Here is a 6,173-nt window from a genome sequence, read left to right on the forward strand (position 1 = left end):
GCTGCACATTAGTCCCCAAACTCGGGGGAGCAAAAGGCTGAGGCTCTAGACAGACGCCCAACTCCTCAGGCCCTCAGCGTGAGTGTGTGGTGTGAGTGTGGTGTGTGTGTGTGTGTGTCTGTCTGTCTGTCTTCGGGGGCACTCGCGACGAGGAGGGGGCGATAGAGACCAGGAGAGACAGATGGTTCCCAGGCGAAGCGCACCCCTCCTGGGTCCAGCTCACCTGCTCCAGACGGGCTCCTCTTGTGTTCATCCACTGAAAAGTTTATCCGTTTCTCAAACTATTCCCGGAGAGGCGCAAGTTCGGCCCTGGGGTCGGGGGTGGGGGGCGCTCCTGAGGGCGCAGGCGCGGGAGTCAGTGCGATCTACAGAAAGCCGGGGTTGGAACCCCTGTCCCAGGAGTGCAGGGCTGAGCAGTGGTCCCAAGAGGGACATTCTCGCGCCCGGGCTGGAGGGGCAGGCTGCTAGTCCAGGGGTGTCCCCGGGCACTGTGGGCGCTGTGGTGGGTGTGGCGATCGCGGCCGGTCCTGCGGGCCTGGGGAACTAGGAGACCGTCCCCAGTCCCCCAGGACGCCTCTAGCTCCCCATAGTTTTGCCCTCCCGGGTGCGTCCCAGCCCACAACATTCCCTCCACCCTTCTGGGGCAGCGCTCAGGGCTTAGAGGGAGGGTGAAGGGGCGCAGAGACTCCCTCCTATCTTAGCCCCTCCCCAGTCCCCGCGCCACTGTTCCCCCCGCCCCACCCCACCCCAGTTTCTCGCCGAAGCCAAGGGACGGAGAATTGCAACTAGAAATTCGATCGATTGGTACGCGGGACCACGTGGTCCCAGGCCGGCCAATGACCAGGCCGCCCGGGATGAGCTAATAATGGAAGCAATTTGTAACTTTCAGTAGCTCCCTGGGCCTGGGTACCGGAGGGAGGGAGGGAAGGAGGGAGGCTGGCCGACTGGGGTGGGGAGAGGGGCACCCCCAGCCCTTCTGCCCTCATCATTCGTCCTCTGGCACCCGAATTCCCCTTTCCGCCTTTCCTCCAACAAGCAGGCAAGCTCTCGAGGGGTCCCTCCACCCCCGTCGGGCCCTCGGGCGCCCCACGGCGAGGAAGGTAAGCCAAACTCACCCCTCTTCCATTCCCCCCCTACCCCTGCCGTCCTGTTTGGCACCTGTACACAAGGTGCCCCTTCCACGTCCCAGTAGACGATTTAAATCCGACTTTGCCTAGATGCGAGAGAAACACTCGTTTCGTATTCTTTTGTGTAATCCTTTTCAGATTTAGAGAAAGATTCGTTTTCGATTAATAGACTTTTCTTGGGAGAGGGCGGTACTTTTCTCTCTCTTAAAAAAAAAATTGAACCTCCGCATACTCCCCTGTCCTGGGGAGCAGCGTTCTGTTGGTGGCGAGTTTACTTTTCTTTGAGGATAAGTTGTCCCCCTTGTTTTTGTAAGTTGTACTTCTTTCTGCTGTCCATTTCACCCTTTCTCCTTTCCTTCTCTAAGATTTCGATAGTTTAAAATAATCACGGAACTAAGTATACTCATTTGTTTTTCTCCCTCATTGGGTGTGTGTGTGTGTGGAGGGGGCTTTCGTTTTGTGTTAATTTCTCTTTTGTTTTGTAAATGATTCATTGTTTGGGTCAGTGGGGATGTGAACCAGTCCTCGCGATTCATTCCTATCCCTCCTTTTTGAAGAAACCATGTACTGGGTACATGCATCTTCCTCATTTTTGCTTATTATGTTGCCATTCTGATGTACTTTGCTTCCCTTTAAAACCGACCTGGAAAGTTAATATTTTGTATGCTAAACCTCTGTAAGGGTTTTTCTTTCATAAACGTCACCATTTAATGTATTTCCTGCCCCTTCCACAACTCTCTTTGCACTCCGCCTCAGAGCCCCCCAATTTGCAGCTTTAAATTTGACTTGTCTTCCACCTCCTTTCAGCGTGGCACGGAAAAATTAAGGTATTGAGGGGGAGGGGGTGCCTGGGAAGAAGAAAACGGGCTCTTGGAGGCAGAGCCTACATTCCTCTTCTGAGCATTTCTGGTCCAACCCCCAGGTCAGCCCAGTCAAGGACAGCAGAATTTATATTTAAACTTTTCAGTCCATGGTTAGATCTTTCCACTTGACTCTATTCTGGACAACTCTCTGGTAAATACAGAATTGGATTTTTAATTCTCGTACCTCCAAGCGCTAAGAAAAAGGCAAACTCTCTCCCTCCTTCCCTCCCTCCCTCCCTCTCCTAAGGAGTGGGTGTAGCTTATGGGTGTAGCTAAGTCCGCCTGTTAGGCCCCTTACCTCCTAAGGGGAGATTTCCAGAAGAGTCATACAGTGTTTATCTCTCCTTTCCTTTTGCTTAAGGTGGAGGTCTCAGGGATGGGGGGACCCTATTTTAATGCCTCCCTAGCCCTGACTTTAAAAGAACACCAAAGAAGAGGAGAGAGTTAGTCTGGAGACTTGGTTGCTTTTCTTTAGTGAGGTTTGGCATAGGGGAATTTGGAGTAAATCTCAGCTCTGAGAAATTTCCTTATAGCCTTGAGAGGAAGGACATCATGAAAATGGCGTGTAATCATTCCAGTTGATAAGGGTCATCATGGTCCCAGAAAGAAACTGGCAGTCTCAATGTGAGCAAGAGCAACACATTCTTTCCTAAAAACCTGCGGCCGGCTGATGACTTTGTCTACTGAGGGGGATGGATCCCAGCTCCTCCTCCGGGCCCCAAGTCTCACTCCTCCCCTCTCAGTTGTCACATTGACATTCTGGGCACATTTGGCGCAGCCCCCCGTCCCTGCTTCTCCCCAGTATGAATCTAAATTACTATTAATAAGGGGCTGCTCCAACTTAATTGGCATTAAAAGAATTCATTTCAATTTGTTAATATTAAATGAACGCTCTGAACTTTCACTCCCTTCTTCGCCTTGGATTCACAGATGAGTAATGGCAAGAGGAGGCAGGGGAGTAGAATGAAGATTTTATTTCTGGCTCTTCAGCTCAGTCACTTTGGTGGCTCCCTGAGGGCGGGGTGGGGTGGGGGTGGGGGTGGTGGTGAAGCAGGCCCAGGAGGGAGCACTCTGGGGTGGTGTTTTTGGTGAAATTCATAGGGTGCAGCATGAGCTGTGGGAGAAGGTGGCACCCAACAGAGGGAGAGGGACTTAAGGGTTTGGGGGGCCATTTAGTGGGAAGGAAAGGCGTTTGGGGCAAAGCAGGGCTAGAACAGATGATATGAACAAGGGCAGCTGGAGAGCAGGATTATGGGAGGTGGGGTCAGGCAGATTTGTGAAGGAAGGCACTTGGGGCTCAAAAACCCACCCAGAGAGAGGGAGGGAGCTGGGCAGTCAGGGTGGGGAGGGGCAGTGAGGTGAAGCAGTTACGGGCACCGAAGCGATTTAGCTGTTGGACTTTAGGTCAGTTCCTTATTTTTTCTCTCTTAGTTCCTTGACCTACAAAACCAGGAATGATAATAATAAGAATAGTATGCTTCTCAGGGTATAGTTTGAGGATTAAATGCAATGCATATAATATGCATTACACAGGACATGGCACATAAAAGCTACCAGCGAATGTTTGTCCTTACAGCAGAGAGGATATGACCAGGGATTCTGGAGGTAGCCTGCCTGGCTTTGAATCTCAGCTCTGGCTTATACCAGTTGCACGAATCTAGCCAAATTCCTTAACCTCTCTGTGCTTCGGTTTCCTTCTCTGTAAATGGAGATAATCATCCCTACCTTCTAGGTTGTTGTAAGGATTAAATGAGTCCGTGTGTGAAATCCCTAGAATAATGTTCATCCCAAAATAAGCAACTAGAACGATGTTGGTCCCAGAGTAAGCACAATACCAGCATGACTCATAATTGAGGTTGTTGCTCTTCTGATGAAGAAAGCTGGATAGGGGCATAGTGTGCCACTCTTGTGAGAGCTCAGTGCAGCTCCCTCATCTCCATCCCTGTTGAATCTGGTTTAACAACCACAGCTGCTGGGGATGAGGGCAGGGGAAGCGAGACCCCCTGGTCCTGGGAGCTGGGACACTTGAGTTCTTCTTAGGTTTCTGGTCTGCCTCTTGGGTCAGTGGTCCCCTGCCGGGCTCACAGACTTAAATGATAAGTTGCTTATTTTTCCCTAGTGATCTGGGAATTATTTTCTTGGTCTAATATGTCCTTTTGGTTGGGAGCTAGTCCTCACCGGCGGGTGTTGAGAGAGGATGGATACCTGGCTGGGAGGCACACGTTCCTGGAGATAGGGAGGTTGGGCAGAGCAAAGGTGAATGAGGTTTACTAAACATCCTATGATTGGTTGCCAGTCTGCATATACCTGAACTCACTTTAGAGGTGAGGGAAAGCAGAAGTCCCAAGAGGCAAAGTGACTGGCCAAAGTTATAAAGTGGTCGAGTTGGAGTCTGAATTCTAATATGCCTGATGGCAGATCTGAACTCTCTTCCTATTGGTTCCACACTTCCTGCAGAAGGGGGCTGGAACTTTCTGAAAGGGAAGTTGGGATATGTGCAAGGAGAACTGGCCAAGGTTGGGCCCAGACCATAGGGTAGCTTGAAGGGGAGGTCTAAGGGTAGGAAGAAGCCAAGTGGGACGTTTTCAGTGTAGGAAGACTTCCTGGAAGAGAATGCAGGTGAGCATTCAGATGGGAAAGGACTGAGGATGGAAAGTGGAGGCAAGGGAGAGCACTGGGTGTTTCTTAAGGAAGGAGAGGAAGGAAGGCCCGATGGGAGCAAGGGGGGCATGTCTCAGATTTGGCTTAGCTTTGTGTTGCTTCCACCAAGTAAAGTTAGTTGTCATTTATTGAGGGACGACCGTATGCTAGACACATACGTTATCTTATTTAATGCTTATGACAACCTTGCAAAATGGCTTCCTTAGTTTCCTTTCCACAAGAGTCATTTAAGGCTCAAAGAATCCAATCCCCACCTAAGGTCGCTTGATTGGTAGGTAGCTGGGTTTGTCTGGCAACAAAAGTCACGCTCAGCTTGAGCTCCCTGCCCTGGTCTAGTCTTTCTCTCCCATGTCAGGTCATTGCTACCCCCACAGCTGGAGCCACCTCTCGTCCCTGGGAACAAGGGCTAGACGGAGTGAAACTGAGAGAGCAAATGGCCAGGGCGTCATAAACTTTCTTCATGTCCACATGAGGGAGATGGCGAGAAAGGCAGTCTCCCTAGAGGGAGGCTCCCAAGTCACTTTCTTGGGACGGCTGATTTGGGATGAATGGCACCCACTGGACCAGGAATCACATTATTTTCTGGTTGGTGACTTCCCCTTCCTAGAGAAAGCCATTTCCCCTTGTTGCCCAAAAGTGGTGTTATCTCTGAGCATGGAGCTACCCAGCTGGAGGCTCCATTGCCCAGATGTCTCTGCTGCCCGCCAGGCAGGACCAGAGAGGAATCTGAGGTGGGTGATGTGATCAAAGCAGTAAGACATTGTTAAGGTCGCCTTTCTGTTCTCTTTCATGAACTTGGAACCAGATGCATCTGACCCCGAGCTTGACCTCATCTCTGAGAGGGCAAAGTGACAATATGAAAGGAACCCAAGTGCCTGCTGGAGAAGGTGAAGTTGAGCTGCCTGCCATCCTAGACCCCTCCCTTCCAGCCGACTGTGAGAAATAAACGTCTGTTTCTGACGTGCTGTGGTGTTCAGGGGCCTTTTTTTTTTGGTGATAGTTGTTTTCTATCATCCTGACTACTATACCTTCTCACATCGGATTAAGCAATGTAAACTCACCAACATGATGACATCACATTATTCGCCAACATGATTACATCATATCGTTCACCAACATGATTACATCAGATCCTCCACCAGTTGTTAAAGAATCCGGTCCAACTCAAGGCACCCCCATGCCTGTCGGAGCAGAGCTGTGCTCCAGAGGGTCTTCGATGGCTGGTTTTTCAGAAGTAGATTGCCAGGCCTCTCTTCCCAGGCACTCTGAGTGGGTCTCTCCAATCTTTTGATTAGTAATCAAGTGTGTTAACCATTGGCACAACCCAGGGACCCCAACAGAACATTTATTGTCTGACAAGATGCTCAGGATTGCAGGCACATTATTTCATAGGACCCTTGTGACGGTCTTCTGAGGTCAGTATCATTATTTCAGTTTACAAATGAGGAATCGGAGCGCAGAAAAAGAAAAGGGCAAGGTGTCATAAGGCACACAGGAAGTGAGAGAGCTGGGGTGTGAACCC

At 50.4% G+C, this 6,173-nt stretch overlaps 1 long non-coding RNA gene across 1 annotated transcript; it reads left to right on the forward strand.

The window, feature by feature from the left end:
• Nucleotides 1-940: 940 nt before the first annotated feature.
• Nucleotides 941-5,611, forward strand: LOC123522411. The gene is made up of 2 exons (XR_006680677.1): nucleotides 941-1,100; nucleotides 5,457-5,611. It is a non-coding gene; the product is annotated as an uncharacterized LOC123522411 (long non-coding RNA).
• Nucleotides 5,612-6,173: the final 562 nt, after the last annotated feature.

Source organism: Echinops telfairi, unplaced genomic scaffold (assembly GCF_000313985.2).
Source record: "Echinops telfairi isolate 266 unplaced genomic scaffold, ASM31398v2 ScPeMD7_7404;HRSCAF=8442, whole genome shotgun sequence".
Lineage (NCBI taxonomy): Eukaryota > Metazoa > Chordata > Mammalia > Afrosoricida > Tenrecidae > Echinops > Echinops telfairi.